We start from the raw sequence: 22,831 nt of genomic DNA, 5'->3' as shown, positions 1-22,831 counted from the left end.
TGTACAGTCATAGCCAAGTGTGGGTCCTGGAAATCTCAAATAACTCTTAACCACTGAGCCATGTCTCCAGTTCCACTTTTTGAATTGAGTATCATGTACTATAATGTAATTACCAAACATGTTCCACGCTGGACAATAATGAGGCCTATATGATTACTGCTTTCAGAGTTTAGTTTATAGGCACTCATTTAAGTTTATTCATTCTGTTCCTCAAAATTTCTGAATTTTTGTTTATTGGCTGTCTTAGGGTTTCTATTGACATGGTAAAACACCATGACCAAAGCAAAGGGCTCATTCCTTTTATGTTCATTTCTGTATCACAGTCCATTACTGAAGAAATTAGGGCAGGAACTAGGTAACTACCTAAAGGTGGGAACTGAAGCCAAAGCAAATCCTGCTCACTGTCTGGCTCCCCTAGGCTTGCTCAGTCTGCTTTCTTATGCTACCCAGGACCACATGCTCAGGGGTTATCCTATCCCCAGTGAGCTGGGCCCTCCCCATCAATCAATCAATCAATCAATCAATCAATCAAATCAATCAATCAAGAAAATGCCCTACAGACTTGCCTCTAGGCCAAATTGATAACCGCATATTCTCAGTTGAGAGTCCTTGTTCCCAGATGCCTGTTGCTTTGTCAAGTGTATATAATACTAACTAGGACATTGGCTGATCTGTTGTTATCTCTTAATTTGTGTCATAGACCAGAATCCCATATCCAACCTGCCTCATTGCCATCAAGCACTGCTTCAATTTTCCCAGTGTGTGAGGTGATAGTGTCCTGATGAAAGAATATTCTTCTGAGCTTCCTGTGTGGACATTTCTGCCCTTATAAAGGGGACCATAGCCCCATTTTCCCTGTAGGCATTTTGACCATTGCTCTTGTGGGTGACAAAATGCTCTCTCAATGGGAATAAACAGTCCTGCCTAAGGTCAGACCAAACCTCTCATTCTTTCCACCTTCTGTCCCTCTTCAGATGCCTTTTTTTTGTTTTGGTTTGGTTTGGTTTGGTTTTTCGAGACAGGGTTTCTCTGTGTAGTCCTGGATGTCCTGGAACTCACTCTGTAGACCAGGCTGGCCTCGAACTCAGAAATCCACCTGCCTCTGCCTCCCAAGTGCTGGGATCAAAGGTATGTGCCACCACTGCCCAGCTTCAGATGCCTTTTAATAATCTACCTTGAAGTAAGAAAATTAATTCCAAGAGGCCAGCCAAGAACTTCAGCTACTGTTTTTTTGCACCCAGTAAACAGATTTGCTTTTCAGGAAGGAAAAACTAGAAAACATCAAATACTTGTAATTCCAAAACATGATAAATTAAGTTGATTGCTAATTATGCTATTTTTAAACCGCCTTGTACATATATGATTATGTATGTTATATACAATTATACATACATACTCACTTGTAAAATGAGAACAAAACTATCCAACTTGTAGTTATTTTACAACTACTTACGAAGAGCATCAGCTAACATAGGAGGCCTGCTCAATTTATGGCACTTAGGTGCAATATTAATATTTTGGTCACAGAACTTAATCACTAAGGCTTGGAGGCATGGGCTTTAGAAGTTTTAATGGAGAACCCTCCATTAAAACAAGATTAGGCAATTTTTATAAAAAGGCATGGCATGGGGAGTGGAATTCCTTGACATCTCTTCCATCTTCTGATGAAACAGTTCCACTGGAGTAGCAAGCAACAAGGCTCAATCTTAAATATGACTGAGAGGTCATAACCATTTCGTTCCTTTGTCTTATAATTCCCAACCTTTAAAATGTGAAAAGTTAATTTCTAATGGTTATAAAGTACCCAGTCTCATATTTTTAATAGCACAAACTAAACTTCTATGCTTTTATTTACCGGAACCGCATATTTTATTTTATAAGCCGCTGTATAAAGAAAATGTGCTGTATGGAGATAGTGCTGTCTTTAGAAAAATAAAATGCATATACGAGAAAGTATACAGTAAGCGAGTATCAAATTAAAGAAATCGTAGTAATCAAAGAAACATATTAAAAATGTTTTTTTCAAGTCATTAGATTTGCTTCAAATCAGGAAAACCTGGGGCTATAAAAATGCCAGAAAAAGTCCAAGTTTCTGTAAGTAGTTTTTTGACGGAGGTGGTGTTTTTTTTCTAAACACAAAGGGCGGGGAAGAGCGGCTCTGAATGCAGTTGTGAAATCATGCTGCCACCAAGCGGCTATTTTTCATAAAGTAAAAAACTAAGGCCGGGAGTGTGTTTTCTTTATGCCCGACTTTGGCTGTTTATTCTGGAAGGGACCAGCGAAGATTCGAACAGAAACAAAATGAAAAAGGAAGGCTAAAGCCTACTGACCAGCCACTTAGCTTCGGAGGGTGCCCCGGAAGTGAATTCGCAATTGATTGACACGTAGTTCCTTCAAATCAGACCCTGGAAGCCTTGGCAGCAGCAGGAAGTCCCGGCTGTTTTAAAGTTGCGGTTCCGGTGTTGAGAATGCCAAGGATGATGGGAAGCCTGAACTTGTTTATCAGTTTGTACGAAACTCCACCCACAGTTCAGTTGGCCTGAGTGTTTCATTCCGGCGCCGGTGCGAAGTGGCTCCCTTTACTGGTAGAAATGTGGGGGTCGGGGTGCGGGGCGGCGGAAACCTTAGTCTTCCTACCTTAGCACAAAAAGGATCACTCCTTGTCCTATTTGCACATATGCATTGGACTGTATTGAATTACCCAGTTAGCTGTGTTTTCTGGGCCATACAGATGTTTGGCGGGAAGTTTGTCTAGTCAGGACTGGGGTTTACTAGGGGTCGGGGGTGGGCAGGTAGCACTGGAATTCTAAGAGCATAAATCCACACACCTGTCTAGACATCCGTCTATCCTTTGTTTCAGGAAAACATCTGAACCCATGCGGTGCCAGAGACCCTGGATACCTGAGACATGTCAACTTCTCAGGTACTATTCATTCTAGTATCTGGAGCCAGACTATAAATAAAAGATTGACTTAATTTCAGGTAATAAGAATAATAGGAACTAAAACAGGCCAAGAAATGTGACGCGAGTGTCTTTATTTGGACTAAATGGTGAGATCCTACTTCCTCTAAAAATAATGGTTAATGACATTAGAAATGGTGTGATGTGGCATTAATGACTTTGAATAGACTTGAAGTACAGATGTTTACTGCGTCATTCCTAGTATTTCCTTCTAGACTTTGAAAATTAGCATTAGAATAGAAAGTTGTACTAGAAGGGCTCAAGGGATGCAGAAGTGCCAGCACTAGAGCTTGGAATACAATGTGTCCGTGTTAGGCCTTTGAACATTTGGGTTGAAGGCTTCCTCTGACTTAATCCCAGAGTCCTGAGGGTGGGGATGCCTGATTCCCTTCCTTTTTCTCTTCTGCTTTCCCACCTTGTCTTCGTTCTCTATGAGTCCTGGAATCTCATCCTTTCAGATTGGACATCTGTGGACTTCGCTTTGCTGTGAGGAAAGAGTGGTATAGGCAGAGCTCCAGTGCTATCAGTGGAGTTTTAATTCTGGTTAAGAGTTTGGGATGGGGCCTTGGTGCAGTGTAACTGTGAAGGTGTTTTACAGAATCTTATGTTTTAGCATAGTGAAATAGTGACAACAGCGTGGCGAATTGAGTAAAATAAACCCAGGCATATTGTTGGTGGGCAAAATTAGAATCCTTCCCGTTATCCCAGGTATGATTCGTGTTTGTTGGTTCCTTCTTATTCTGTATCTTCCTTTCTCTTCTTTCCAGCTCTCCCCTCCCAGTCTCAGTTTCCCCTCTCTCTGCCTCCCCTCCTTCCCTTTTATAGGGTTTCATGTAGTTTAGGCTGACTTGAATTTTCTGTTCTTCTCCCATGTCCTGAATTATAGGTATAAGCTAGCATCATCTTTGGCCTATTTTTCATTGTAGGTTTGGAATGGACAATGATGAGAAGTAAAAACAAAAAGATCTGCAGAAAGAAGCCATGGTAAGATTTAAGGCTTCACAGTCCAAATGCCTGTGGACACTTGACCAAGTGATCTGAGAAAATTGGATTCCTGGCAAAACAAGTGTAACTAGACTCAGGCAAGGTAAGTGGCCAAGTAGGCAGGGAAGAATGAACTGGGATTTCAGGGGAGAGTTGAGAATGGTAAATGGGTTGGCACATTGCTGTAATGTAAGGGACAGTGTGGAAAATTTTCTGCATTTTTTTTGCTTAAAGATACCTCACTACTTGACTTTAGTTGAAATAGTAAGGACACCCCACCCAGCTGTTTAGGTCCCAGACAATGACAATTTTTTGTCCCATTGTGTTGGATGGCAGCTTTTTATTGACTAGGAGGCAGTTCTTTCTGTAGTCAACACGTTCCTTTTTTCCAGATACAGTCTGTAGATTAATTTGACTTTTTTGTTGTAAATACTAAGATTTAGGACTGTATTTTATATATAATGTAAGTACATTGTTTTGAGGACAGCCACTTCTAGTAGTTGGGAAAAGCTGCTTAGAGGAAGATGTCATGCCATGGTGTGTTTTGAGCCATAATCATCACTGACTGCTTGCATTCATTTGTAGTTTACCAAAGGCTAACCCATGCTAAGGGCTTCCTCCATATTCCCGAATTCAAATGACACGGACAGATTGATAGCTGAACTCCTTAAATATAGGAAACTAGAGCTAAGGTGGTGGCAGCAATTTAACAACACAGAAGTACAGCCATGGTCTCAGTCGAGCTTCATCTCTAACCCAGTGTTTCTACAAGCAGATTTCCCCAGACCAACAACACCATAATCACGAGGGACCTTGTTAGAAATGCCAAGCTTAGACACATTACATCAAAACTGGGTTTCCGGCCCAGCCACTGTTTTAGGCACTTTTCAGGTGATTCTGATTCATAATTAAATTTTCGAACCACTAACCAGTACCCCAGCTCTTCACTAACCAGTAAATTTGAGCTTTCCAGAGGCTTTGATGCATTTACATATCACATGCAGAGTCTGAGTCATAGGCTGGTCCATGGACCATACTGTAGGCCTTGTGCTGTATTGGACTCTGGCTTTCTTAAGTGAGCGTGGTTATTGATGATGGGAAGGATTAGCCTCTAAAGTTCTGAATATTAAAAGCAGACAGGCTATAGGATTCTTAGTCACCCACACGGTCGGTGTCTCTCTCTCTCTCTCTCTCTCTCTCTCTCTCTCTCTCTCTCTCTCTCTGTGTGTGTGTGTGTGTGTGTGTGTGTGTGTGTGTGTGTGTAGTATATAATATAGAGAGAAATCTAGGATGCAGAAGGAGGGAAGAAGAAGGAACCATCAAGCATGAATGAGGCTGGGGATAACTGGAAGGATTCTCATTTGGGCCACTGGGTAGAAATTGCTCCTAGGCTTTATTCAGAAAATGCTGAGCCCTGGTGAAAAAAGAGGCAATGAGCAGTCTGAGAATTCACTTCCTGAGTGAGATGACATGTGCTTATCAACCAGCAATCACCTCAAATAATGTAAAATAAGTTTTTGGAAATGTTGGGATTATCATGCTGTAAATGAAGATCTTACTACCAAACTGGTAATAAATAAGGCCGGTGTGCCTCTCCCAATGTGTGTATAGGGAGTGGTTTCCAAGTACTTTCTGTTTGGAATGCTGTTTGTTCTCAGCTGTTAAAATCAACTAACATTAAAGGGTACACTTCCCTGTTTTCTAGTAAGTGACGTGTGTATTTGTTGTATATATAAAACAAATGAGGACAAGGCGAAAACAGATTGTGCTTGATTTGTAGCAGAGTGGAGCACAGAGGACAACTAGATTAAATGGAAAGAATGCCCAGGCATCCCAGTGCCCCCATTGATGTTCCAGAACTTCATTAATACAGTGACAAACTACATATGTACACCTGGAAGAGGTAGGTGACCTACAGGTTATCCTTGTTGTGGGCTAGGCAGTATGGGAGCATAAAATGCTCCTTAAAGCCCCAGCTCTTCTAGCCAAAGTCACTTCATATGAGTCACTTCATAAATTCTGGTGCTTGGAGGCTTCTGTAAATCATGAGGGACAGCTAGTGTCCAAAAATATACTTCTTGTAGCCACCACTATGCTACAGCCTACCAACTATCAGGTATTGTAATGTCCTTATTGCGATCTAATGACTATATGGATCTCTTGCTTTGTGACATTGATAGGAATGGTCTCTTAAGAAGCAGGACAATCTGTGGAGGTCAATAGAGAAGGATCATATGTAAAGGAACTTTAATCCAGCAACATGGCTGCTCTGGCAAAGGACTATACACATCTTTAATTCATCTGGCTGGAACCCAGACATACCCTTAGTACCTACCTTCAATCCCAAACAATAAAAGTAAAGTTAGTTTATAGTAAGAAGTATCGATATTTGAAAGTGGCATCTAATTGAAGGACAGTTCAGTCAGTTTGGTGCAGTTCAGTTGAGTGAATGGAGAGGCAGTACTTTGAGTTTATTCATAGTTTCTGTAGAGGCATTTCAAGCCAGAGAGTAAGAAGGAGCCAGAAGATTAGAACAAATTGCCAGAGTTAGTTTGAGGCTAAGCAGAGCAATTCAGTGAGAAGGTGAGAGAAGCCAGATTTAATCAATCAGCTTGGAAAGGAGTTTGAGCCAGAACAGCTGAGTTGAACCAGCCAACCAGAGTTCAGAAAGAGCTAGAGTGAGCTTATTCAGCAGTGAGCCTCCAAGACAGCAATTACGTCAGGCGAATAAAAGTTACTTTAACAGTTGTGCAGCAATCTACTTTAGTTCACATTAGTGTGGATAGAACCATCTACATGTCATCCCTCAGATGTCAGGAACTGTAAAGGGAGAGTCCAGAAATGTTGTGGAATGCCCAGACTTCCTCTCAAATGAACTCTAGTAAACAAGAAGCTGAACATATCTGCCCAGTGTTAGAATGAAAGAAGATACTGCTTAGAGCACAGAGTAGAGGCAAAGAGTAGAATCAGTGTGATCCAAATATTGGTGGAAAAAACTACCCTTCTATATACCAAGGTGCCTGGCTTTTGTGTATGTTAGTGGAGGAGGCACTATTAGTCTTTGTGAAGCCACAAGTTTGAATTCCTTAGGACCTTAAATAGACAGTGAATCAAATGGTCCTATCTTCCTCCTGAAGTTTTCGTTTGTTTGATATTCTGTGTATGAAGTATGGGGACAGGAAGTCTTTTGCTGTCATGAAACTTAGAAGAAAAGTATTGTGAAGGTGAACCTTCATCTGGAAGAATCTATACATATTTATACATACCTATGTGTGTGTAGGTACATAGATAGATGTGTGTACTGCAAAGAAATTTTTTTTCCTAAATACATTTTAGAAAACATTTTGGATTAAGTATGTAAACTCCAAGTATTGGATTTACTTGGGCTGGCAATAGAAATTTCTTTTCTTTTCTTGAATGACTTTTGGTTCTTTAATAGCATCAAGAATGAGACATTTTATAGGTCCTATAGGTATCTATATGGCAGTTTGGACTAAGTAGGCCAATGAGACTCTTGAATCTTTCTAGTTAGTGAGTCCCTACTTGAAGATTACGAACAGTATAAGTCTTACCGGTTTCACTTTTCTTGCTCTGAGCAACATTTCTGGATGCTTTTTCACTTTTATAAGCCTCAAGTTTTAGTGGATTATGTCTTATTTATGCCTCTTGAGTATGACCAAAAGGGAAAGCATAAAGGGAACTTACTGCTTCATGCAGATTGATACATGCCTCTTTCTTCATCGAAATCTAACCTGTCTTCAGGGTGTAGAAAGACAACAAAACCACAGTTTTTGAATGAGTCATAGAGATTGTACATTGCCTGAGAACATCTTCGAAGGTTTTTATCCATATCTTCAAGCTACTCACTCTCTTTCATGCTTCTCTGCCTACTCACATTACTATATAACAAATTATGTTATTTCTTTGAATGTCTTACATTATGTCCATCCTGGTTGTAATTTGGATCTTGAGTTACTTCTGAACACCCATGTATTGAATGCTTAGTGTCCTGCTATGGTGCTACTGGGAGGCTGTGAGGGTGGAACTATTAAGAGTATTATGCTGAGAAGAAGGAAGTTAAGTCATGTTGGACATGCCTTTGAAAGTGATAGTGACCTGCTTCTTGACTACTATGAGTGAAACAGGTCTCCTGCCCAGGTACACCTGCCATGATATCACCATAAACCCAAAACAACAGGACCAGTGCCTATTGAAACTTTTGAGACCAAGCCAGAATAAACTGTTTTTCCTTTTTGGTTATTTATCTTAGGTATTTTTCACAGAAAGCTGACTAATGAACCTCTCCCCACTCTTTGATGATTCATTGATAAAAATTGTATAAGACTCCACCCAGGCATCAAATTAAACTGTACAACTTTCATATAAACCTTCATATTCAGTATTCCCCATGGCAGCTAATAGCAACTACTAGTCTTCTAATCATTCATGTTACAGACTGAGAATGACTTTGCTTTTTTCTTTACCCCTCATTTTTCATCTGTCAAGAAATCTTGTGAGTTCTGTCAAACTAGTGGCATTAGATGAGTGACTTCACTGCCAAGCCACCATCAGTGTCTGGGTTATGAGAATTATTTCCTAATTTTCTCCCTGCTGTGTCCTTCTCTTGTCCATACTGATGACCTAGAGGTTGGAGCACTTAGTACTTCTATTAACATGTAGTCAGGGGCCGTGGATACAGTTCAGGTACAATGCTGCCAGCATGCATAGGTGTCTGGGTTCAATCCCTAGGACTTTGAAAAAAAATAAACAGAGTCAAAGCGAATGAATGCCTCAACTTAAAAACAACATGGTAATTAGGGCTCCTTACACTTGTCTGTAAGTCTGTCTGTGATTTGGGTACCAATTTCTTTTCTTAGATGCTCTCTTGGTGTTCCCTTTCCTCCTTCTTGCCCTGTCTGTGGTAACCATCTTATTGCTCCTAAAGTAGAAGCTTTCTTGCACTCTGCCCTTTTTTTTTTCTTGGAGGGCATTCTTTCTCGGGTTATATCCCATGCCTATTTTCCTATTCTCTCAAGTCTTTGATTAAATGTCAGTTTACAATGTGGCCTATCTCTGACCATGTTACTTCAAATGTGAATCCACATCCAAACACACAATTCCCTTTTATCCTGGTTTTTAGGATTCTGTTTAAAAATTGCATTGTGTTCTTTTTGTATACTTATCTGCTCACTGAAAGGTCAGTTGTACCAAGCTGGTTTTTGTCGTTATCTTTAGTGTATGCTTGGTTGCTGACTTATTTTTCCTCTTTGGACTGACTGTAAAGACTTCATTCATGACTATTGAATGAATAAATATATATTGCCAATGTTGTGTCTTTATGGCTATTTTTAGATCCAGTGAAGAATGAGTGTGAGATATGAAAGTGCCCCATAACATTATTATTATTTTTTTTTTTTTTTGGTTTTTCGAGACAGGGTTTCTCTGTATAGTCCTGGCCGTCCTGGAACTCACTCTGTAGACCAGGCTGGCCTCGAACTCAGAAATCCACCTGCCTCTGCCTCCCAAGTGCTGGAATTAAAGGTGTGTGCCACCACCGCCTGGCCCATAACATTATCTTTTTCTTAGTTTTTCCTTTTACTTGTTGTATCATGGACAAAATAAAAATGAATAAAATAAAACAAAGAATGATAATTGTAATGTATACAGCAAGCAAGCAGTAAATAACCCTAAGAAAGGAACACAAGCTGGGCATGGTGGTGATCCCTATAAGTGAAGCACTCCGGGTCAAGTTTGGGGCAGGAGGCTCACTTAAAGTTCAAAGCCAGCCTTGGCTACATAGAGAGATCCTGTCTCAAAAAGAAAAATAATTAAAAAGGCCTGGAATGCATAATGCTAGAATTCATGAGGCCTGGGCACAGATAAGCCCTGTGTGGTAGCACATACTATTAATATCAGCATTCTAGAAGTGGAGGCAGGAAGATTAGAAGTTCAAAGTCATGTTTGGCTAAATAGGGAGTTCCAGGCCAACCTGGGCTATAGAGACTCTGTAAAGGAAGTGAAGGAGATAGGGAGGTAGGAAAGGAAACAATAAATAATGTCAAAGAGCAAATTAATAACTAAAACACATTGACACCCATAAATGTACACTGCTTAGGGGTGATGGTGGCTAGAAGAAAACAGCTTTGGTTTAATGGTTCTCACTGAGGGTAAGGACTGAACCCCATCCTATTCCCTGTTACCCTTCCTTGTTACTCTCCTTGCTTTATTTAGTCAGACTGGAATCAGCTCACACTTTGAGTCACAATTTTTCCGTTTAAAATTACTTTTGATACTTTCCTACTTTTATGCAATCTGTTTTGGTCATATATTCCCCTCTCTCTGTCTCGCAACTCCTCCCAGATACTTTCCACATCCTGTTCCAACTTTAAACTTTATGGGTTTTTTTTTTTTTTTTTTTTAAGTATAAACCCAGAGTTCAGAATTAGTGCTCATAAAATACACATGGGTGTGAAGCCATGCACTGGATTGTAGTCAAACTGCTGGGAACTGTGCCCCCCCCCCTCCCCCCCGAAGAAAGTTTTCTTATCGACCAACAGTAGCTCCTCAGGTAGTGGTAGGGCCTTATCAACCCCTTTTATCTCACTTTCAATGGCAAGTTTTGATGCCTGCCTGCCTGCCTGCCTTCCTTCCTTTCTTCCTTTTGTTCTTTTATTCTTTATTTTATGTATGAATAAATTTATTTTCTTTTTTTTACATCCCAACCACAGTTTCCTCTCCCTCTTCTGTCCCCAGTCCCTCCCTCCCACCTCCCCTCTGCCCTTCCCCCATCCACTCTGCAGTTTCTCTTCAGAAAGGCCAGGCTTCCCATGGATATCAATATCAAGTTGAGTAAGACTAGGCATATTTTTTTATATAGATGCTGAATGGGGCAACCCAGTATCAGGAAAGGATCCCTAAAGCAGGCAAAAGGGTCAGAGATAGCCCCTGTGCCCACAAGAAGACCAAGCTAGACAACTGTAACATGTGTGCAAGGGGCCTAGGTCAGTCCCATGTAGGCTCCCTGATTGTCCGTTCAGTCTCTGTGAGCCCTTATGAGTCCATGTTAGTTGATTCTGTGGGTTTTCTTTGTGGAGTCCTTGACCCCTCTGGCTCCTACAATCCTTCCTCGCCTTCTTCAGCAGGATTCCCCAAATTCTATCTGATGTTTGTGAGTCTCTGCATCTGCCTCTATCAGTTGCTAGGTGAAGCCTCTCTGATGACAGTTGGGCTGGGCATCAGTTTATGAGTTTAGCAGAGTATGATCATTAGGAATCATTTTCTATCCTAGGTCTCTGGGCTGTAGAGCCTCTGGGATGATGGCTTTTTTAAATTATTGCAACCTGTGTTCGTGCTGTATGTGTTTTTAAACATTTATTTATAAATAAAGTCGAAGATTTCATCAATGGAGTATTCTATACAAGGAAGTTTGTCTTCTTTCTATGTCTCCTAATAGAAGACATGTTTGTCAAAGCATACAAAGTTCAATTAGAACCAGAGAAGTAACTTTTGGTGGCCTTATTGTTCAGTGTGGTGACTTATAAGCTATTGTGTATTTTAAGTTTGTTAAATCATTTTTATGTTTTTACTAATCAAATAAGTATGTTTGGTGATATCTGTGTTCATTATTTTAATAGAAGCATTTCACTTTGTGTGTGGGGGGATCAAAATATAGACTCAGGAGATGGCTCAGTGGGCAATGTACTTGTCATGCAAGTGTGAGGGACTGGGTTCAAATCTCCAGAACCCATGTAAAACCTGGCATGGTAGTATGTGTCTCTAATACCAGTGTTCCTATGGTGATCTGGGAGGTGGCAACAGAAAAATCCCAGCCACTATTCCAAAGCTACCATAATAGGATCAAAGAAGTTATTTTTTTCCTATAAATTCTTTTCTTCTTCCTTTCCTTTACCAGCCTAAGAAATGTTCCTGACCAATTGTAATAGAACATGAGTACAGATGATTTTATACAACAGACTGCATATTAATCTCTTTACTTCCTACATTGTATCCTTGAGCTTTCTTATGAGAGCAAGACTGGTTTATAAAGCAGTCCTCCTCCCCACCATTAATAAAGTCTTTGTGGGACATAACTGCTTGATCTTTTTTTTTTCTTTTGAGATAGGGTCTCACTATGTAGCTCTGGCTGTCTGGGAACCCACTATTAAACCAGGCTGCCCTCAAACTTACAGAGATCCACCTGCCTCTGCCTCCTGAGTGCTGGGATTAAAGGTGTGCACTACCATGGCCACCAAGCTGCTTGATTCTTGACTTTATGTTGGGATGAGTCTCATCTTCAGCAATGTTTTTCTGTATGTGTGAATATATGCATGTTTGTGCAGATGCATGTGCCCATATGTGCCAGTGGTCAAAATCATCTTTTCCTCTATCCCACCTCATTTATTATTTATTTCCTTTTTCTGTGGGTGTGTGTGCGCGTGCGCGCGTGCGTGCGTGCGTGCACATTGCACATTGCACATTTGTGTGAGATTGTGGTGTGGGTGGATCCTCAGGTATCAGTGCTTTCCATATTCAGAGTCTTGTATTTTTGCTGCTGTGTACACCATGTCAGCTGGCTTGTGAACTTCTAGAGATTTTCTTATTTCTGTTTTGCTCTAGGAGCCCTTGAGATTAGAGATGCATGCTACTGCACTAGGCTTTATGTAAGCTCCAGGGACTCAAACACAGGCCTTCAAACTTGTACAGCAAACACTATACCTACCACCCCAGCAGCCCAGCTTCTATGCAGTGTTTTTTGTATTCTAAAATGTATATCTCATGGACTTGTAGCTTTTACTTGAATGATCTTTCCCATGTCATAGCTCCAAGTGTGAGCTAATATACATCTCTGCAGAATTCCAAATAAGCACCCCATTGTCCAAAATGTTTTTAATCAGAAACAGTATCTCAGTGTGGCCTTGTTATAAACTTGAGTATTCATATTCCTCCATTGAAAACAAATTTGTAATGTGATGGCACTTAGTTCTGTATATTGAGGAAATAAGTCATAAATGTGGTACTTAGTTATGAATATCGAGGAAGTAATTAAGTCATGAATGTGTCACCCTTGAGAATTGGATTATCTCCTGCAGGGAATGATTAGCTCAGTGTGTGCTCATGCTTGCAGGTGGGTTCTTGAATCTTGTTCTGTGGTTGTGATTCCCCTGGGTCTGCCACCCCAGGGACCCGCCCAGCATGGGGAGTTCCCACTCAGTCTGAGTTTCTCCTGGGCAGGCAGGGCTCTCAAGTGAGGATGCCCTGGCCAGGAGCACACAGCTGGAAGGGATTCTTTGGTCACTCGTTTGGCTGAAAGGCGGCAGTCCCCAGAGAAGTCCTCTATGAGGGCAGCACAACAGCAGGCCCCAATGACAGGAGGAAGTTCATGATTCCAAAACAGCTTTATTTTCATAGTGGATGATAGTTGAATCTGAATGTGCACCCCCAGTTAGGTCTGGGCAGGCCTGACTTAAATAGGGAGGAGGAATACTTAATTAGCCTTGCCCTCTGGCCTTTAGGTATCTATTAGTATGTAAATCTCTTGAGGCTGAGGCCTATAGTCTCTACCTGTGCTGGGTGAAGCAAACCTTTCTTAGGGAGGGGCTGAATTGCTCTCCATGACTGAAAATCATGGGTCAATGGCCTGTCAGGAGCCTGTGGTCTGGGGGTGTGGCCGAACACCTGCCATTGTCCCACTAGGGTCCAGGGTTTGAGGCCTGTGCCCAGCCAGGATCTAAGCTGTCCTTTCATGGCCTCACAATCTCCCTTACATCAAGAGGCCAGAGAGCCAACTCCTGCTATGTATGTATACAAGATGTTGGCAGTTTGCAGCCTGGAAGAAAATACTCATCAGATCCCAGCTGCACTGCCACGGTAATCACAGACTTCTAGCCCCCAACACTGTGATAGATGTTTATTTCCTGTATTATATCCTTGAACTTTGCTGTGAGGACAGGCCTGATTAGTAGCCAGTGGTAGCCAGTGACTAGCTTGTCTACTGACTCCCATTTATGAAGTAATTGGGAGACATAGCTGCTTGTTTTGTGATTCATAACTTTGACTTTGTACTAGAATGGCATGTTATCTTGTATACATACATGTCATCTGTGTATAGTAGTTCATAATAGCCAAAATTAGCATAAGCCTGTAATTCAGTGATAGTACATTTGGGCACTGTGGCCTAACACAGTTTCAATAGTTACAAGATGAGGTAATACCAAACCAGCCAGTCATGTTTGCCTTTTCCTATATTAACCACCTGAAGGAAAGGGCTGTCTCAACATCCTGCATCCCAGGGCCTAGAAGATAGATTCCTCGGGATATTCTCAGTGGAAATCTCTGTCCTGTCTCTTCCTAAACTGAAGCAAACATGGGCAAAACCCAGTCCAGCTTAACTAACAGCTCAGGGCCTTCCAGCTCTGCAGTCTGGCAGGCTCCTCATCTAAAGTAGGAAGACCACACATAGGTTTTACATATTGACAACAAAATCAGTGGCTATTTACACTAAGATATGTGTCTTATTAAAGGATTACAAGTGACCCGAAGGGTTATTACATTTTATTCTGATGCTGAATACCATGGATACACAGTTACTTGAGATTTTCTTTTTAGTGTGATTTGGAGAACATGTTACTTAGTAGCCATGAAACTTTCTACCATTGAAATTTTGGAAAGATCTATGAAAATGAAATAGCTCTCTTAATTTACCTCCTTAAACTATCTTAGGACTTCTAGCTTTATCCCCTAAAGTCTCAAGAGAGACTTTATTGATTTATTGATTTATTGATGTGCTCAGAGAGATTCTCATACACATTTGAGTATCTTGCTGTTGGAGCACTATGAGTGTCACCTGACACACCCCACCAGAATTTCAGTTGTGTTTTTCCCTGGAGGTCATGCAGAATAAGAACCATTCCCTTGGACAGAGCCTTGTCCAACTGGAGTACAGGTTTTCATTCTCTGGTTTATAGTTCTATATTCAACATGAGACAGATTTCATTTTGAAAATTTCCCGCAAACATTTTACTTGTTATCTGTCCCCAGCATCAGTCTGCCTACTCTTTATCTGTTAATTCAGGATGGAAATCTCTCCTCTCTCATCTGAGACTCCTTGAGACAGCTAGAAACAGAGCTGAGACCTACAAAAGAGCTTCTGGCTTATCATTGCTGCTCTCTTCTGCTTTTCCTTTTGTATCATAGGTCACATTTTTCTCATCATCTTTGTCATAGTCCTGAAAGCTCTCCAGCCCTCCCCCCCCCCCCCCCCCCCCCCCCCCCGTGTGTGTGTGTGTGTGTGTGTGTGTGTGTGTGTGTGCACATCAGAATAAAATGTAATAACCCTTCAGGTCACTTGTAATCCTTTAATAAGACACACACACACACACACACACGAATGTATTCATATATGCCATGGAAATTCCAGTTTTCTTGCTGATTCTCCCTCCTATATTTCCATTCTTTTGCGTTGCTGATATTCTCATCAATTTTGCTGACTTTCTTCAATATTTCCTTGCATCTTTACTTTCCACATCCATTAAATTCATCTGCTTGTTTGTATCCTCTTTCAAGTCACTGATCATTCTTACCAGTAAACTTTTAGACTTTTTATCCAGCATTTTACCTGTTAGTATTTTTGAGCTCTGTAGTTGAGTTATAATCTTTCTGGGGGAGTCTTGTGGCCTTGCTTTATGTTACTTGTGTTTGTGTGCTGGAATTTATATATCTTTTGGTAAATCTTCTGGTTTTATTTGGGACTCTTCTTGTTGAGCAGCCTTTTTCAGTCCCCACTCCTACTGACAAAAGAAGAAAATGATTTAGGAAGTGGCTTGTCTTATCTCCCTCCACTAGTGAGCCACAGCTTAGTTCCTACCAATTTGTTGCCTGTCTTTGCACATCTCAGGTTTCCTCTTCCTTTGTGAATGTCCAAAGTACTTCATCTCTTTGGACTAGTTCTCTTACTTTGATTCTTTCCTTTGTAGGTTTATATGAAGGCAGCTTCCAGTCTACCATTTACGGGGAAGTATCTTACTTCCTTGACATAGACTCTGGTAGTCATGGGTGGCTTTCCTCAACTCTTAAACTAACAGATGGTAGAAGTCCAAAGGAGCTTAAAAGAAAGTCACAAAAGTAGAGTCGTCCTGGAGTTTTCTTCATTTTCAGACTGTATCAGATTTCTATTGGACTGTATTTAGATCTGAAACTATGGCAGGGAAGAGAATTATTATAAGCTGGAAACCCAAAAATAAAAATGTAAAAGAAATGTAACTATTGTTTTTCCAGTTTTAATGGCAAAATGTTTGACAAAATACATTACCAGGGATCTGGGAAGGAAATTGTTAGGCACTGTTGGTAACAGTATAATTTGGTATGTTTATTGAAGTATAAGTTCTGTCAGATTATGAGTGCATATAGACTGTAACCCAGCAGTTTATTGCTTCTGAAAACCTATCCCCTGGATATACTAGTGTTTGTATGTTTGAAAAACATGTATACCAAGTCTTTTACTAAAGTATTGTTTATAATAGCAAAACTCAGATATCTATCAAAGCACCCATTAAATAAATTATTGTAAAATATACAATGAGTCTATAAAGAATGATATACTGCCATGTAAAGACCAAGGTATACTGTTAAGTGAACAGGAAGTGTTTGTTAAAATGTGTTTGAATATTGCATATCATATTGGAGGGCTATATCTTTACTTGAACACAAGCACATGCACTTGAAATTTACCAAAAGAATGAACGATAGTGTTTACTTGGTAAAGTAGGTTAAGTGGGAGCAAAGGATATGAAAGATTATGTCGCAAGGAATACTTTTCATTGTATCCCTTATGCTTAGTTTTTAATTAAAACATTTTTGGTCCTAGAGCTTGAATTCAGGGCCTTTCACATGGTAAGAAAATTGGCTACTGCTAAGCTATGAGCTGCATTCCTAGATCTTGTCTTTTTTAGTTAAAATTTCTCATTCAATATATTTTGAATATATTTTGTTTTGACCTTTTCCCAACTCTTCCCAGATCCTGCCCCTCCTCACCCAACTTCATGTTTCTTCAAAAAGAAATGGAACAAAGTGAACAAAAAATGAAGAAAAAAGCAAAAGATCAGTAAGACAAAAAAATGCCAAAACAAAGCAAAAGCACTGTACCACCACTACCACACACAAAATACCCTGTGGAATTTGTTCTGTGTTAGCCAACTGCCCTGGATTGTGGTTGATACCCAGTGACACTCCATTGGAGAAAACTGATTTTCCCTTTGCCAATCGATATCAATTGCAAATAACTGCTTGGTTTGGGGTGGGGCTCCATGCCACTTTTTCCTCAGCACCGGGAGCCCATCTGATTTTGACCTCTACAGGCCTGTACATGTTGCAGCAATCGTCCTTCAGAGGAGGGCTTGATGAAGACATACTATTTAGGTCTGAGTGCTCCAAAGTCTCTCACTTTCTGCACATTGTCCAGTTGTGGGTGTCTGTTAATTTTCATCTATTGCAAAAGAAGCTTCCCTGCTAAGGGTAGAATGATGCAGTGAACTGTGGCCATAGCGGTATGTCATTAGGAGTCATTTTATTCCTGGGTCCTTAGAGTAATGGTATTGTTTTTCCCCTAAGCCCATGACCTATCTAGTCCCAGATTCTAGGCCACTTTAGCAGTGTCTGCTATAGGTTCTGTCTCATGTAGTGGGCCTTAAATCCAACCAGAAAGTGGTTAGTTACTCCTAAACATTTGTGCTACTGTTGGATCAGCCTACTTATAGGCAGGGTGCTGTTGTAGGTTGCAGGGCTTGTAGCTGGCCATGTTTCTCCTCCAGGACCATACGGAGTTACCTTCCAGCACCATGAACACTAATCAGTCAGTCAGTAATGGTGAACTTCTAGTTGGGCACCAGCTCAATTTCCTCATGTTTGGTGATATAAGTATTGTCTTCAGCAATAGAACCTTAACATTATGGGGAGCAACCAATAGTTTTTGCAGTACTTTGTAATATTTAGGGGAGGACCATAGAACTCCTTTGAGCAGTGACTCAAATGTAATCCATTCCTGGTACTGGAGTTTTTACTTGGTGGCATAAAGTGTCTAGTTCGAGCATTGTTTCTCTCATTATATAGTGACTCTGTCTGAATTCCTTTCTTATGTGTTTATTTTAGGAAACTTCTACAGTAGTAGATTCCCATATGATTTTTCAAAAGGCTTTAGTGTTGTCCCTTCCCATAATCCCTGTTTGACCTTGTTCTTCCTCCATTTTCCCACTTAGGCTTCTTATTCTAGTTTCTCCTTTATCTCTCCATAGTACTAGATTCTCTTTACTCTTTCTTAGGAGAGCCTCTCTTCCTGCCCTGCTCCTTTACCTAGCCTTTGTGGATATCCAAGCTTAGTATTCAGCCCTAGATACATATACTTAGGAACATTAACACTAAATGGATTCAGCAGGTTGTATTTCTACACACACACATACACATTAAAAAATAAAAGGTCTTGAATTTGAGGAGTGTGGAAGGCACTGCACTGTCTCACTCTTCCAATGGGAAGAGGTGCAAGTAGAGAGGGAAGTGACCTAAGTGGAACTTCTCAAAAAATAATTTTGAAATTTTAAGCTAAAATATAAATAAAATATTCCTATCTAAATAAAATACAATTCTGGAAGAATTTTTAATGTTATGAAAAAATACTCAACTCAAAATATTACATAACAATCTATAAAATATAATCTCCATTTTGTTATGTGAAGAATCTAGAGAAAATATACAAATACATCAGAGTGGTGATGGGTTATTCTGAGTTACCCCTTTGTTTAGTTTTACACTTGTGAATTTTTCAGAATTTCAACAATTATTGGCATACTAGTTTGATGATGAGAAGGTAAGAATCATATTTAGAGAATAAAGTCACAATAAAAAAAAAGTACACAAACATTTCTGTGAAAAAGCCAAATAATAAACAGTGGGAAAAATGTTTGCATCACAATTTCTTAGAAAGACAAATACAGGGCTAGTGAGATGGCACAGCTAATAAAGGTGCTTGTTGCCAGTCCTGATGACTGACCTCAATCTCTGGAACCTACAAGGTAGAAGAGGAGAACTGACTCCTGAAAGATATCTACTGTCTAACGTGTGCGTGCTCGCTCACACACACACACACACACTGAATTAGAGATAGACCCCCTTGGAGACGTCTCCTTTCTATTACATGGTACTCATTATAAACACCACAAAAACAGTTCTCAAAGCAGGAGATTGAAAAGAAGGGCAACTGAAACAGAAGTAACCATGTAGGGCAGTGGCCTAGGGACTCAGGCTATCTATAGTTTATAGCCACTGATCTTTGTATAGGCCCTACCAGGAGTGACAGTGGACTAGGGGTGTAAGAGTCCGAAAATTGCTGAAGGAAGATCCCAGACTCAGATAGTATGCAAAAACAAAGAACATTTATTCTGCAGAAACAACCAGCATATGAGGGTCAACCATTCTTTGAAATGGCAACCCCAGACAAAGGCATATAAGCCTTCTTATAAGGAGCTCTCTGGAAGGATTAGGTAATCTAAAATTTCATTGGTGGGTGCTAGGGGGTCACAGGTGATCAGTGGTCTACATTCCTATGTCATGAGCATTCAATCACGTGATGAAATAGGGCTGTCCAGTGCAGATGGCCTGTTCTGAGATAAGAAATTTCCCCATTTTTGTGGTTATTCTTAGGCTGTTCTTTGGGAAGGGGTTTATGATCTTGTTCTGGATTTTTATGGTCTATTCCTAGAGCTAGTTCCTGGGACTTACAGTCTCTTCCTAAAGCTGGTGCCTCATGGCCTTTTTAAAAAATCAGGCCTTGTCCTCAAAATGGAGACAAATGACCTTTCCATGGGAAGGACAAGTGAGTTCATTTAAGGAAAATTATTTTTAAAATTCTTCTAGGGGCTGGAGAGTGGCTTGGTGGTTAACAGTGCTTGCTGCTCTTGGAGAGGACTTGAGTACAGTCCCAAACACCCATGTTAGGATACTCATAACCACTAGGGAACCCAGTGCCCTCTTCTGGATTCTCCAGGCATCTGCACACATATGACATACACTCACATGCACACAAAATAAAAGTAAACCTTAAAACTTACTAATTTGAATGGAAATAGTGACAACAGGTGCCAGCCTTTCATCAACACTTTGAACCAGGCACAATTCTAATGACATGCATTTAATTCTTTTTTTAAAACATGTTTCATTTTATTTTGTCTATTATGTCATTATTTCTTTTTTGTTTGTTTTCATTTTTTCTGTAGAACAACACAGGACATGAAATTTAATAATGAAAAATCAAAGTATAGCATTATATACAGATACAAATCTATTAATAATGATAAGATACTGAAAGAGAAAAGCATAAATGGCAGACATTTTATTGCTGTGGTTGCTAGAATGAATATATCAGTATGCATGGTTTCTGACTCTTAAAAGTATTGTTTACTTGCTTATTTACTTAATTTTTTTTTGGGGGGGGGGGGGTTCGAGACAGGGTTTCTCTGTGTAGTCCTGGCTGTCCTGGAACTCTCTCTGTAGACCAGGCTAGCCTCGAACTCAGAAATCCGCCTGCCTCTGCCTCCCAAGTGCTGGGATTAAAGGCGTGCGCCACCACCGCCCGGCTATTTACTTAATTTTACACAGTAAAATTCCTGTAAACGAGACTGATCCCAACCTCCAAAATATATAACAATGTCTGTTCTTGAGCACCTGGTCCCTTTGTCCCTAGTTCCCAAGTGCTAAGATTATAGGCATCCACTGCCGGGAGCCACCCGGCTCTGAGAGGGTAGAGGCAGGGGCACAGAGTAGGGCTCTGGTAATGGATTTAAAGTCTGAGGGTCTCAGGGTTTTTTTTTTGGCTTTTTGACCTGTACTGAAATGCTGATGATAACTTCTAAAAAGTCCTAAAAACTTCTGAGGGTAAAAGACTGCAGGCTTAGGTGATTTACACCTGTAGCCTAACAGCAGAGGGTTAGGCAATGTGGCCTTTGTACTCTCTCAGAGGAACTGCTGGGCTCTAACTTACATCTGCTAGTCTGAGGTCGCAGGAAGAAAAGACACTTAGAAAAGTTGCTATAGAGTTTATTAAATGTAAAAAGTATCCTATGAAAGCTATCTGAGGGGAAAGGTGGAAAGGTCCTAAGTGGGGAAAAGGAGGAAATTCTAACAAAGGAAAAATTCTAAGGGAAAAATTCTAGGCAGTGGGAAAGGGAAGGACGAACATCTACATCTACGACTACTCTACTGCTAACGACTACTCTGTCTTTGTCTTCAGTACTTATGCATCTTTGAGAGTACATAGTCACATGTTACAAAGTTCATCACAAGTTCACACCAAAAATCAAATCATCAATTGAAATAGAAGTTTACAACAGAGAATGTTTACATGCATATCCACAAGGAGTAATTATCTAGCTAGACATTCAGCACCTGTCTAGCTCCACAGGTTCACTGAAAGTTTAAAACTATAACTAAGAAATTAGTGAAGTTTTGTATAGATAAACCTAGGCAATATTTTCTCTGTCCTGATACCTATAATAAATCGTGAATTCCCTTTTAATGACCTATGGTTAATTGTTTTATGACCTCTTGGAATGTACTCTGAGCAGGAGAAAGTCTGGTTACTATCTAGGGGCAATTAACTGATAACACTGGGAGACTGGCAGAGTTCTCATTGCAGTTTTGACTAATCAGAGAGGGACCCAATAGCAGTCCCGTTATAAAAGAGCTTAATAATCATTGATATAATTTTAGGTATTCTTATAGGATTATCATTAAGACTTAAGAAGTCATCTATTTGTCTATATAGTATCACTACAAGACATACATCTTCAGAGATCTGCTCCAAAGAGGTGTGCTATTGCTTAGTGATTGTTACATATGTTTAATAATAATAATAATAATAGGAAACGCATATTGATAGCAGGAATATTTCCTAAAATTATGTCTGCCATGGCCTTGCTTAATGGGGCACACTCGTTGCAGATTACATAATAATCCGAGGCAAGCATTTCAGGATGATCATCTGCTAATTATTAGCTTGTGCCATTATGGCTCCTGACAATCCACCACTACACCTGATACATTCCTAATGGACTCCTGAAGGGTCAGTAAGTGGTCTCTATCTCATATATTAGTAGCATTGTATTAAGCCTCAGATTAAGACTTAACATACATAGGGAATAAGAAATAATGTACTTCACAGAGGTAAAATATAAGTGAAAATGTCCTTGATTTGTGGAACTAAGGCATACTATAAAGTCAAATGTAATAAAGAGGGCTGAAGACATAGCTTAGATAGTAGACTGCTTGACATGCAGCTCTGAAATGTCTCTCATACCATGTAAGCCAGGGGTTTTTGTACATTCCTATAAACGAGAATTAATATGGAGGCAGGATGGCCAAAAGATTAGAGTAACCATAAACTATACAGAAAATTCAAGGTCACCTTGGGCTGTATAGGTTCTTATATTAAAAAATTAAGAAAATTAATTTTTAAAAGACAATTATTGGCCTTCTACTCTCCGCCCTGCCGAGCAGCAGCCCAGGGACCCGGAGGGGCGGAACCCCTGCCCGCAGTGGGATGTAGGGGAGCCGCAGGATTCCGCATCTAAAGAAGACGGGACCTTGTGCCTGCCTGCCCAAGCCTCTTGCCAGTTTTCTTAGTGGTCAGAGACTCCTGACCTTCACCGAAAGGCTACCTACTGGTCTCTAGGATTTCTGCCTTTTCTCAACCCATTCGGTTGAGTGAACCCAGGATGGTAATACACTTGAGTGTGAGGACTAGTTGGTTAACAACAAACAAGAGCCCCCTGGTGTTGGGGCCTAGGCTGCCCCACTTTGGGCGGCCTTCTCCACTCTGTGCTTGGTGGCCACTGTATCCCGGCC

The 22,831-nt window shown here is 40.4% G+C and overlaps 1 long non-coding RNA gene across 29 annotated transcripts in view; it reads left to right on the top strand.

Moving 5' to 3' along the window:
• Window positions 1–22,831, top strand: part of LOC117695393 (uncharacterized) — an 86,785-nt gene that overhangs the window by 6,159 nt on the left and 57,795 nt on the right. For 12 of the 29 annotated variants that reach the window (XR_013106114.1, XR_013106122.1, XR_013106115.1 and 9 more), the window contains exons 3-6: window positions 2,273–2,585; window positions 2,861–2,923; window positions 3,889–4,049; window positions 5,727–5,849. This is a non-coding gene — a long non-coding RNA (uncharacterized LOC117695393). Of the gene's footprint in view, window positions 1–2,272; window positions 2,586–2,860; window positions 2,924–3,888; window positions 4,050–5,726; window positions 5,850–16,958; window positions 17,046–22,831 lie in introns of all 29 variants that reach the window. The other 17 variants (XR_013106102.1, XR_013106106.1, XR_013106103.1 and 14 more) reach the window with 5 other exon arrangements.

Source organism: Arvicanthis niloticus, chromosome X, assembly GCF_011762505.2.
Source record: "Arvicanthis niloticus isolate mArvNil1 chromosome X, mArvNil1.pat.X, whole genome shotgun sequence".
Taxonomy (NCBI): Eukaryota; Metazoa; Chordata; class Mammalia; order Rodentia; family Muridae; genus Arvicanthis; species Arvicanthis niloticus.
This window is presented reverse-complemented; position numbering and strand designations above follow the sequence as displayed.